At 40.5% G+C, this 12,534-nt stretch overlaps 1 non-coding gene across 1 annotated transcript; it reads left to right on the top strand.

The window, feature by feature from the left end:
* The first annotated feature begins 3,677 nt into the window (after nucleotides 1-3,677).
* Nucleotides 3,678-3,785, top strand: LOC130947728 (small nucleolar RNA R71). The gene has a single exon (XR_009072784.1). It is a non-coding gene; the product is annotated as a small nucleolar RNA R71 (small nucleolar RNA).
* Nucleotides 3,786-12,534: the final 8,749 nt, after the last annotated feature.

The raw sequence follows: 12,534 nt of genomic DNA, 5'->3' as shown, positions 1-12,534 counted from the left end.
ATGGCGGCTTGTTCTTCCTCTTGAAGATCTTATGGGGTGCTTGAGCTCCTCAATGTCTCTTCCTTGTCTTTGTTGCTCCTCTCTCATGATTCTTTGATATTCTCTAATTTCATGGAGGAGGATGGAATGTTCTTGGTGCTCCACCCTTAGTTGTCCCATGTTGGAACTCAATTCTCCTAGGGAGGTGTTCAGTTGCTCCCAATAGTCTTGTGGAGGAAAGTGCATCCCTTGAGGCATCTCAGAGATTTCATGATGAGAGGGGTCTCTTGTTTGCTCCATCCTTTTATTAGTGATGGGCTTATCCTCATCAATGGGGGTGTCTCCTTCTATGTCAACTCCAACTGAATAACAGAGGTGACAAATGAGGTGAGGAAAGGCTAACCTTTCCAAGGTGGAGGACTTGTCCGCCACCTTATAGAGTTCTTGGGCTATAACCTCATGAACTTCCACTTCTTCTCCAATCATGATGCTATGAATCATGATGGCCCGGTCTAGAGTAACTTCAGACCGGTTGCTAGTGGGAATGATTGAGCGTTGGATAAACTCCAACCATCCTCTAGCCACGGGCTTGAGGTCATGCCTTCTTAGTTGAACCGGCTTCCCTCTTGAATCTCTCTTCCATTGGGCGCCCTCTTCACAAATGTCAGTGAGGTCTTGGTCCAACCTTTGATCAAAGTTGACCCTTCTAGTGTAAGGATGTTCATCTCCTTGCGTCATAGGCAAGTTGAATGCCAACCTTACATTTTCCGGACTAAAATCCAAGTATTTCCCCCGAACCATTGTAAGCCAATTCTTTGGATTCGGGTTCACACTTTGATCATGGTTCTTGGTGATCCATGCATTGGCATAGAACTCTTGAACCATCAAGATTCCGACTTGTTGAATGGGGTTGGTAAGAACTTCCCAACCTCTTCTTCGGATCTCATGTCGGATCTCCGGATATTCACTCTTTTTGAGTGAAAAAGGGACCTCGGGGATCACCTTCTTCAAGGCCACAACTTCATAGAAGTGGTCTTGATGCACCCTTGAGATGAATCTCTCCATCTCCCATGACTCGGAGGTGGAAGCTTTTGCCTTCCCTTTCCTCTTTCTAGAGGTTTCTCCGGCCTTGGATGCCATAAATGGTTATGGAAAACCAAAAAGCACTGCTTTTACCACACCAAACTTAAAAGGTTTGCTCGTCCTCGAGCAAAAGAAGAAAGAAGAGAGTAGAAGAAGAAGAAATGAGGAAGAAGGGAATGGCTTTGTGTTCGGCCAAAGAGGGGGAGAAGTGGTGTTTAGGTTGTGTGAAAAATGAAGGGGTGAGGAAGGGTTTATATAGGAGAGGGGGGCTCATGGTTCGGTCATGTATGGGTAGGTTTGGGAGGGAAAGTGGTTTGAATTTGAAGGGTGAGGTAGGTGGGGTTTTATGAAGGATGGATGTTAGTGGTGAAGAGAAGGATGGGATTTGATAGGTGAAGGGTTTTTGGGGAAGAGGTGTTGAGGTGATTGGTGAAGAAGAGAGAGAGTGGTGGGGTAGGTGGGGATCCTGTGGGGTCCACAGATCCTAAGGTGTCAAGGAAAAGTCATCCCTGCACCAAATGGCATGCAAAATTGCGTTTTTAGCCAATTATGGCGTTAAACGCCGGGCTGGTGCCCATTTCTGGCGTTTAACGCCAAGTTCTTGCCCTTTTCTGGCATTTAACGCCAGTCTGGTGCCCCTTTCTGGCGTTAAACGCCCATAATGGTGCTAGACTGGGCGTTAAACGCCCAACAGCTAGCCTTACTGGCGTTTAAACGCCAACACGCTCTCCTCCAGGGTGTGCTGTTTTTCTTTCTGCTTTTCATTCTGTTTTTGCTTTTTCAATTGATTTTGTGACTTCTCATGATCATCAACCTACAAAATAAAATAAAATAACAAAGGAAAATATATAAAATATAACATTGGGTTGCCTCCCAACAAGCGCTTCTTTAATGTCAGTAGCTTGACAGAGGGCTCTCATGGAGCCTCACAGATGCTCAGAGCAATGTTGGAACCTCCCAACACCAAACTTAGAGTTTGAGTGTGGGGGTTCAACACCAAACTTAGAGTTTGGTTGTGGCCTCCCAACACCAAACTTAGAGTTTGTCTGTGGGGGCTCTGTTTGACTCTGATTTGAGAGAAGCTCTTCATGCTTCCTCTCCATGGTGACAGAGGGATATCCTTGAGCCTTAAACACAAGGGATTCTTCATTCACTTGAATGATCAGTTCACCTCTATCAACATCAATCACAGCCTTTGCTGTGGCTAGGAAGGGTCTGCCAAGGATGATAGATTCATCCATGCACTTCCCAGTCTCTAGGACTATGAAATCAGCAGGGATGTAATGGTCTTCAATTTTTACCAAAACATCCTCTACAAGTCCATAAGCTTGTTTTCTTGAATTGTCTGCCATCTCTAGTGAGATTCTTGCAGCTTGCACCTCAAAGATCCCTAGCTTCTCCACTACAGAGAGAGGCATGAGGTTTACACTTGACCCTAAGTCACACAGAGCCTTCTTGAAGGTCAATGTGCCTATGGTACAAGGTATGGAGAACTTTCCAGGGTCCTGCCTCTTTTGAGGTAATTTCTGCCTAGACAAGTTATCCAATTCTTTGGTGAGCAAAGGAGGTTCGTTCTCCCAAGTCTCATTTCCAAATAACTTGTCATTTAGCTTCATGATTGCTTCAAGGTATTTAGCAACTTGCTCTTCAGTGACATACTCATCCTCTTCAGAAGAGGAATACTCATTAGAGCTCATGAAAGGCAGAAGTAAGTCCAATGGAATCTCTATGGTCTCATTTTGAGCCTCAGATTCCCATGGTTCCTCATTAGGGAACTCATTGGAGGCTAGTACACGCCCATTGAGGTCTTCCTCAGTGGCGTTCACTTCCTCTCCTTCCTCTCCAAATTCGGCCATGTTGATGGCCTTGCACTCTCCTTTTGGATTTTCTTCTGTATTGCTTGGAAGAGTACTAGGAGGGAGTTCAGTAATCTTCTTGCTCAGCTGTCCCACTTGTGCCTCCAAATTCCTAATGGAGGACCTTGTTTCAGTCATGAAACTTTGAGTGGTTTTGATTAGATCAGAGACCATGGTTGCTAAGTCAGAGTGGTTCTGCTTAGAATTCTCTGTCTGTTGCTGAGAAGATGATGGAAAAGGTTTGCCATTGCTAAACCTGTTTCTTCCACCATTATTGTTGTTGAAACCTTGTTGAGGTCTCTGTTGATCCTTCCCTGAGAAATTTGGATGATTTCTCCATGAAGAATTATAGGTGTTACCATAGGGTTCTCCTAGGTAATTCACCTCTTCCATTGAAGGGTTCTCAGGATCATAGGCTTCTTCTTCAGATGAAGCATCCTTAGTACTGCTTGGTGCATTTTGCATTCCAGAAAGACTTTGAGAAATCAAATTGACTTGTTGAGTCAATATCTTGTTCTGAGCCAGAATGGCATTCAGTGTATCAATCTCAAGAACTCCTTTCTTCTGATTAGTCCCATTGTTCACAGGATTCCTTTCAGAAGTGTACATGAATTGGTTATTTGCAACCATTTCAATTAGTTCTTGAGCTTCTGTAGGCGTCTTCTTCAGATGAAGAGATCCTCCAGCAGAGCTATCCAAAGACATCTTGGATAGTTCTGAGAGACCATCATAGAAAATACCTATGATGCTCCATTCAGAAAGCATGTTAGAAGGACATTTTCTGATCAATTGTTTGTATCTTTCCCAAGCTTCATGGAGGGATTCTCCATCCTTCTGTCTGAAGGTTTGGACTTCCACTCTAAGCTTACTCAATTTTTGAGGTGGAAAGAACTTTGCCAAAAAGGCATTGACTAGCTTTTCCCATGAGTCCAGGCTTTCTTTAGGTTGTGAGTCCAACCATGTCCTAGCTCTGTCTCTTACAGCAAAAGGGAATAGCATCAGTCTGTAGACCTCAGGGTCAACCCCATTAGTCTTGACAGTGTCACAGATTTGCAAAAATTCAGCTAAGAACTGATGAGGATCTTCCAATGGAAGTCCATGGAACTTGCAATTCTGTTGCATTAGAGAAACTAATTGAGACCTAAGCTCAAAGTTGTTTGCTCCAATGGCAGGGATAGAGATGCTTCTCCCATAGAAGTCGGGAGTAGGTGCAGTAAAGTCGCCCAGCACCTTCCTTGCATTGTTGGCATTGTTGTTGTTTTCGGCTGCCATGTGTTCTTCTTCTTTGAAGATTTCTGTTAGGTCCTCTACAGAGAGTTGTGCTTTAGCTTCTCTTAGCTTTCGCTTTAAGGTCCTTTCAGGTTCAGGGTCAGCTTCAACAAGATTGCTTTTGTCTTTGTTCCTGCTCATATGAAAGAGAAGAGAACAAGAAAATGTGGAATCCTCTATGTCACAGTATAGAGATTCCTTGAGGTGTCAGAGAAGAAGAAAAATGGAAGGAAGAAGGAGAAGAATTCGAACTTAGTCAGACAGAGTTCGAATTGTGCATTGAGGAGGAGTGGTGCTCCATAAATAGAAGGATGTGAGAAGAGGGGAAGAGCTTTTTCGAAAATTAAGTTAAAAAGATTTTTTTTTTAAAAAATAATTTTGAAAAACTTTAATTGATTTTCGAAAATCAAGAGTGGGAAAGAAATCAAGTAATTTTTGAAAAAGACTTTGAATTTAGAAATCAAAAAGATATGATTGAAAACTGTTTTGAAAGAGATGTGATTAAAAAGATATGATTGAGAAGATATGATTTGAAAACAATTTTAAAAAGATTTGATTTTAAAAAATTAATAACTTGGCTATCAAGAAAAGATATGATTCAAACATTAAACCTTTTTCAACAGAAAAGGCAACATACTTGAAATGCTGAATCAAATCATTAATTGATAGCAAGTATCTTTGAAAAAGGAAAGAAATTGATTTTGAAAACATTTGATTGAAAAGATATGATTTGAAAAAGATTTGATTTTGAAAAACTTTGAAAACTTGAAAAAAAAATTGATTTGAAAACAAAACCCTCCCCCTTGTGCCATCCTGGCGTTAAACGCCCAGAATGGTGCACATTCTGGCGTTTAACGCCCAATGCACTACCTTTTTGGGCGTTAAACGCCCAACCAGGCACCCTGGCTGGCGTTTAAACGCTAGTCTGTCCTTCTTCACTGGGCGTTTTGAACGCCTAGCTTTTTCTGTGTAATTCCTCCGCTGCATGTTCTGAATCTTCAGTTCCCTGTACTATTGACTTGAAAATAGAACCAAGATCAAATAAACAATGCATGCAAGACACCAAACTTAAAATTAGACACTAGACTCAAACAAGAAACATAAAATATTTTTGGTTTTTATGATTTTGAAATTTTTTTGGATTTTTCGAAAATTATATGGAAATAGAAACTAAAGGTTTCAGAATTCTTAATTTGGATTCCAGGAATCATTGCAATGCTAGGCTAAGACTCCGGTCCAGGAATTAGACATGGCTTCACAGCCAGCCAAGCTTTCAAAGAAAGCTTCGGTCCAAAACACTAGACATGGCCAATGGCCAGCCAAGCCTTAGCAGATCATTGCTCCAATAGCAAGATTGATAGAGATCAACAAGCTCTTGTGATGATCAGTTGAAACCTCGGTTAAGATTAGACATGGCTTCTCAGCCAGCCAGATTTCAACAGATCATCATGAAACTCTAGAACTCATTCTTAAGAATTCTGAAAAATACCTAATCTAAGCAACAAGATGAACCGTCAGTTGTCCATACACGAAACAATCCCCGGCAACGGCGCCAAAAACTTTGTGCACGAAATTGTGATCATCAATGGCGCCATCAACATGGTACGCTCATTGCAATCTCAACTCTTTATCACAACTCCGCACAACTAACCAGCAAGTGCACTGGGTCGTCCAAGTAATAAACCTTACGCGAGTAAGGGTCGATCCCACGGAGACTGTTGGTATGAAGCAAGCTATGGTCACCTTGTAAATCTTAGTCAGGCAGAATCAAATGGTATAGATGACGAATAAAACATAAAGATAAAGATAGAGATACTTATGTAATTCATTGGTAGGAATTTCAGATAAGCGAATGGAGATGCTTGGTCCCTTCCGTCTCTCTGCTTTCCTATTGTCTTCATCCAATCCTTCTCACTCCTTTCCATGGCAAGCTTATGCAAGGGTTTCACCGTTGTCAGTGGCTACCTCCCATCCTCTCAGTGGAAATGTTCAACGCACCCTGTCACGGCACGGCTATCCATCTGTCGGTTCTCGATCAGGCCGGAATAGAATCCAGTGATTCTTTTGCGTCTGTCACTAACGCCCCGCCTTCAGGAGTTTGAAGCACATCACAGTCATTCAATCATTGAATCCTACTCAGAATACCACAGACAAGGTTAGACCTTCCGGATTCTCTTGAATGCCGCCATCAGTTCTTGCCTATACCACGAAGACTCTGATCTCACGAAATGGCTGGCTCGGTTGTCAGGCGAGCGCTCGGTTGTCAGGCGATCAACCATGCATCGTGTATCAGGAATCCAAGAGATATTCACCCAATCTAAGGTAGAACGGAGGTGGTTGTCAGTCACACGTTCATAGGTGAGAATGATGATGAGTGTCACGGATCATCACATTCATCAAGTTGAAGAACAAGTGATATCTTGGAACAAGAACAAGCTGAATTGAATAGAAGAACAATAGTAATTGCATTAATACTCGAGGTACAGCAGAGCTCCACACCTTAATCTATGGTGTGTAGAAACTCCACCATTGAAAATACATAAGAACAAAAGTGATCATTGGCTTCGGTCCCAGAGAGGGAACCAGAAAAACCAAGATGAAAATACAATAGTAAAAGGTCCTACTTATAGAAAACTAGTAGCCTAAGGTTTACAAAGATGAGTAAATGACATAAAAATCCACTTCCGGGCCCACTTGGTGTGTGCTTGGGCTGAGCAATGAAGCATTTTCGTGTAGAGACTCTTCTTGGAGTTAAACGCCAGCTTTTGTGCCAGTTTGGGCGTTTAACTCCCACTTTGGTGCCAGTTCCGGCGTTTAACGCTGGAATTTCTGAAGGTGACTTTGAACGCCGGTTTGGGCCATCAAATCTTGGGCAAAGTATGGACTATCATATATTGCTGGAAAGCCCAGGATGTCTACATTTTAACGCCGTTGAGAGCGCGCCAATTGGGCTTCTGTAGCTCCAGAAAATCCACTTCGAGTGCAGGGAGGTCAGAATCCAACAGCATCTACAGTCCTTTTCAGTCTCTGAATCAGATTTTTGCTCAGGTCCCTCAGTTTCAGCCAGAAAATACCTGAAATCACAGAAAAACACACAAACTCATAGTAAAGTCCAGAAAAGTGAATTTTAACTAAAAACTAATAAAAATATACTAAAAACTAACTGGATCATACTAAAAACATACTAAAAACAATGCCAAAAAGCATACAAATTATCCGCTCATCATCATCCCATCCCAGATCCTACTCGGAATACCGCAGACAATGTTTAGACTTTCCGGATCTCAAGAATACTGCCAATTGATTCTAGCTTATACCATGAAGACTCTGGATTCACGGATTGAACGCTCTGTTGTCAGGAAAGGCAGTTAAACTCGTGGACCAGGAACCCAAGAGATAAACGCTCAATCTAAGGTAGAACAGAAGTGGTTATTAGGCACGCGTTCATAGGTTGAGAATGGTGATGAGTGTCATGGATCATCACATTCATCATATTTAAGTACGAGTGAATATCTTAGATTAGAATCAAGCGTGATTGAATAGAAAACAGAAGTAATTGTATTAATCCATCGAGACACTGCAGAGCTCCTCACCCCCAACCATGGGGTTTAGAGGCTCATGCCGTAGAAGATACAAATTCAGATGTAAAATGTCATGAGGTACAAAATGAATCTCTAAAAGTAATTTTTATACTAAACTAATAACCTAGGTTTACAGAAAATGAGTAAACTAAGATAGATAGTGCAGAAATCCACTTCCGGGGCCCACTTGGTGTGTGTTTAGGCTGACCAATGAAGCTTTCACGTGTAGAGGCTATTCCTGGTGTTTAACTCCAGCTTTTGTGCCAGTTTGGGCGTTTGACTTCAGCTTGTATCCTATTTCTGGCGTTTAACGCTAGAATAGGATAGAAACTTGGCGTTAAACGCCAGTTTGCGTCATCATAACTCAGGTAAAGTATGGACTATTATATATTTCTGGAAAGCCCTGGATGTCTACTTTCCAACGCAATTAAGAACGCACCAATTAGGCTTCTATAGCTCCAGAAAATCCATTTCGAGTTCAGGGAGGTCAGAATCCAACAGCATCTGCAGTCCTTTTTCAGCCTCTGAATCAGATTTTTGCTCAGGTCCCTCAATTTCAGCTAGAAAATATCTGAAATTATAGAAAAACACACAAACTCATAGTAAAGTCTAGAAATGTGATTTTTGCATAAAAACTAATAAAAATATACTAAAAAGTAGCTAGATCCTACTAAAAACTATATGAAAATACCCCCAAAAAGCGTATAAAATATCCGCTCATCACAACACCAAACTTAAACTGTTGCTTGTCCTCAAGTAACTAGATAAATTAATTAGGATAGAAAGAAAATCAAGAGGCAATAACTTCTCAGAGTTTTACATGAAGCTCAAATTCTCATTAGATGAGCGGCGCTAGTAGCTTTTTGGCTTCTGAACAGTTTTGGCATCTCAATTTATCCTTTGAAGTCTAGAATGATTGGCATCTATAGGAACTCAGAATTCAGATAGTTTTATTGATTCTCCTAGTTTAGTATGTTGATTCTTGAACACAGCTACTTTATGAGTCTTGGTTGTGGCCCTAAGCACTTTGTTTTCTAGTATTACCACCGAATACATAAATGCCACAGACACATAACTGGGTGAACCTTTTTAGATTGTGACTCAGCTTTGCTAAAGTCCCTAGTTAGAGGTATCCAGAGTTCTTAAGCACACTCTTTTGCTTAGGATCACGACTTTAACCACCCAGTCTCAAGCTTTACACTTGGACCTTCATGACACAAGCACATGGTTAGGGACAGCTTGATTTAGCCACTTAGGCCAGGATTTTATTCCTTTAGGCCCTCCTATCCATTAATGCTCAAAGCCTTGGATCCTTTTTACTCTTGCCTTTTAGTTTAAAGGGCTATTGGCTTTATCTTTTTCTTTCTCTTCCTTTTTTTTCACTGCTTTTTCTTGCTTCAAGAATCAATTTCATGATTTTTCAGATCATCAATAACATTTTTCTTCGTTCATTATTCTTTCAAGAGCCAACAATTTTAACATTCATAAACTTCACTATCAAAATTATGCACTGTTCAAGCATTCATTCAGAAAACAAAAGGTATTGCCACCACATATAAATAATTTGAATTTTTCTTGTTAAGAACTTGAAAAACAAAATTGCCTCCTTATTCTAAAAAATCTGCTATTTTATTCATGTTTAATAATGATGATAAAAATAAATTATAGCTTACTTGGAGATGATAAAAATAAAAAGAAAATTAAAATTAAAAACACTAATTACTACTATTCATGTGACTCCTAAGGTAGATCTCTAATAGCAGAAGTTATCACAGAGTTAAGATTAGGACTCAACAACCTCTATTTTGGGAGATGGATGCTCCTTCAATCTATGGCGTGTCTGGTCCTTCAAGAGACAGCTTCTTGTGCTTCAGCTCCTATAGCTCACGCCCTTGCTTCTCCTGTTCCTTAAGCAGTTTGCAAAGCATGCTATTTTGATTCTGCTGTTCTTCCTTAAGTTGATTCATAGCTTCTTGCAGCTTGGTGAAAGATGCTTCTAGGCAGGTCCAGTAGTCAATCTGAGGGATTTCTGGGAGGAACTCCTGCGCCCTCCTTTTGATGGAGTTATCTTGCACTTGTTGTCCTTCCATTGACTTTTTTGTGATTGGGTGGTCGGCTGAGATATACTCATCTACTCCCATATTTACCCCATCATCTTTACATAGCAGAGAAACAAGCTTGGGTAGGCCAATTTGGCTTCAGTGGAATTCTTGTTTGTAATTGTGTAAAGCTCACAAGAAATCAGATGATGAACCTCCACTTCATTTCCCAGCATAATGCAATGGACCATCACTGCTCTTTTGACAGTGACCTCAGAGTGGTTGTTGGTGGGCAGTATGAAACGTCCAATGAAATCCAGCCAGCCTCTAGCAACTGGTTTGAGATCTCCTCTCTTTAGTTGATTTGGGACACCCTTTGTGTTGGTTATCCACTTGGCTCCAGGGATGCATATGTCCTCTAGAACATGGTCCAAGCGCTTATCTACTCTCACCATTCTCCTATTAAAGGATTCTGGATCATCTTGTAGTTAAGGCAGCTTGAAGACCTCTCTTATTCTGTCCTGCTTATCTGTTTGCCACAGATTTGAGTAGAATTTCTGAACCATGTTTCTACCCACCTTTGTCTCAGGATTTGCTAGAATTTCCCAGCCCCTATTTCGAATCTGCTCTTGGATTTCCAGATATTCGTCTTCTTTCAGATCGAATTTAACTTCCGGTATCACTGACCTTAGACCCATTATTTTGTGGTAATGGTCTGCATGTTCTTTGGTTAACAACCTCTCTTGATTCCAAAGTGGTTTTGGAATGTTCTCTTTATTGCCTCTTGGAGTAGTTTGTTTTCCCTTAGGAGCCATGATCTTGATGAATCTTAGCCCAGTGATCACAAAAAGCATACCAAACTTAGAGGTTTGCTTGTCCTCAAGCAAAAGAAAGGAAAGGAGAGGAATAGAAGGAGAGACAAATTCGAATGGTGGAGTACAGGGGGAATGTGACTTTAAAAGGGAGGGGGTGGGTTCGAAAATTTTTTGAAAAAGATATGATAGAAGATATGATTTGTAAAAAGATAATCATGATATGCAAAAGATGTAATTTTAAAATTGAAAAGATAAGAGAGAGTTTTGAAAAAGATAAATCTAAATTTGAAAAGATAGTATGATGAGTTGAAAAAGATTTGAAAAGATATTAGAAAGATAGATGGGTTTTGAAAAAGATTTGAAAAGAAATTAAAAAGATATATGAATTTTGAAAAAGATTTGAAAAGAAGGTGAAGAAAGATATTTTTTAGGATTAGGATTTCTTTTTTTTTTTTGAAATTGAAATTGAAAAATGAGAATTTGTAACATGTTTATGCAAGAAAGGATGGATGAAAATATGAAAATTTGAAAAAAAATTTGAGTTGGAAACAAAACTTCATCCCCTCAACATTCTTGGCGTTAAACGCCCAGAATGGCATCCATTATGGCGTTTAACGCCCAATTGTTGCTTGTTTTGGGCGTTTAACGCCCAGCCAGGTACCCTGGCTGGCGTTAAACGTCAGAAAGCCTTTGTCACTGGGCGTTTTTCTAAACACCCAGGATGCTGTAGTTCTGGCGTTAAACACCCAGAATGGTACCCATTCTGGCATTTAACGCTCAAAAAGGTATCTTTACTAGCGTTAAATGCCCAGAATGGTACCCATTCTGGCGTTTAACGCCCAAAAACAAAAATGCCTCTTACTGGCATTTTTGTGCTATTGAGATCCTTTTCTCTGCTTTCTGCTCTGAATCCTTCTATAACTCTGTGAACTCCTGAAATTGAGAATTAATCTTGAAGATAATTTTATATTAAACTCCTATAATTATTATTTAAATAATAAATAAACTATGTCAATGGCTGGGTTGCCTCCCAGCAAGCACTTCTTTATTGTCTTTAGCTGGACCTTACTGAGCTTTAATCTAGTCTCAGTTTTGAGCATTCTTACTCAACATTGCTTTCAAGATAATGCTTGACTCTCTGTCCGTTAACAATGAACTTTTTGTCAGAGTCAATATCCTGAAGCTCTACATATCCATATGGTGACACACTTGTAATCACATATGATCCTCTCCACCGGGATTTTAATTTCCCAGGAAATAGTCTGAGCCTAGAGTTAAACAGCAAAACTTTTTGTCCTGGCTCAAAGACTCTGGATGACAGTTTCTTGTCATGCCACCTTTTTGCTTTTTCTTTGTAAATTTTTGCATTTTTGAAAGCATTGAGTCTGAATTCCTCTAGCTCATTCAACTGGAGCAATCTTTTCTCTCCAGCTAATTTGGCATCATGGTTCAAGAATCTGGTTGCCCAGTAGGCTTTATGCTCCAATTCCACAAGCAGGTGACAGGCCTTCCCATACACAAGCTGGTATGGAGAAGTTTCTATAGGGGTCTTGAATGCTGTTCTGTATGCCCAGAGAGCATCATCCAAGCTCCTTGCCCAATCCTTTCTACGGGCAATTACAGTCCGTTCCAGGATTCTTTTTAGTTCTCTATTAGAGACTTCAGGTTGCACATTTTTCTGTGGATGATATGGAGTTGCCACCTTGTGGCTAATTCCGTATCTGACCATAGCAGAGTAAAGCTGTTTATTGCAGAAATAAGTGCCTCCATCGCTGATTAGCGCTCTGAGGACACCAAATATGCTAAAGATGTGTTTTTGGAGGAACATCAGCACTGTCTTAGTATCATTAGTGGGTGTTGCAATTGCCTCTACCCATTTAGATACATAGTCTACAGCCACCAGAATATAAGT

The sequence above is a fragment of the Arachis stenosperma genome, chromosome 1 (genome assembly GCF_014773155.1).
Source record: "Arachis stenosperma cultivar V10309 chromosome 1, arast.V10309.gnm1.PFL2, whole genome shotgun sequence".
Lineage (NCBI taxonomy): Eukaryota > Viridiplantae > Streptophyta > Magnoliopsida > Fabales > Fabaceae > Arachis > Arachis stenosperma.
Note: the sequence above shows the minus strand (reverse complement) of the source record. Positions and strands in the feature narration are given on the sequence as shown.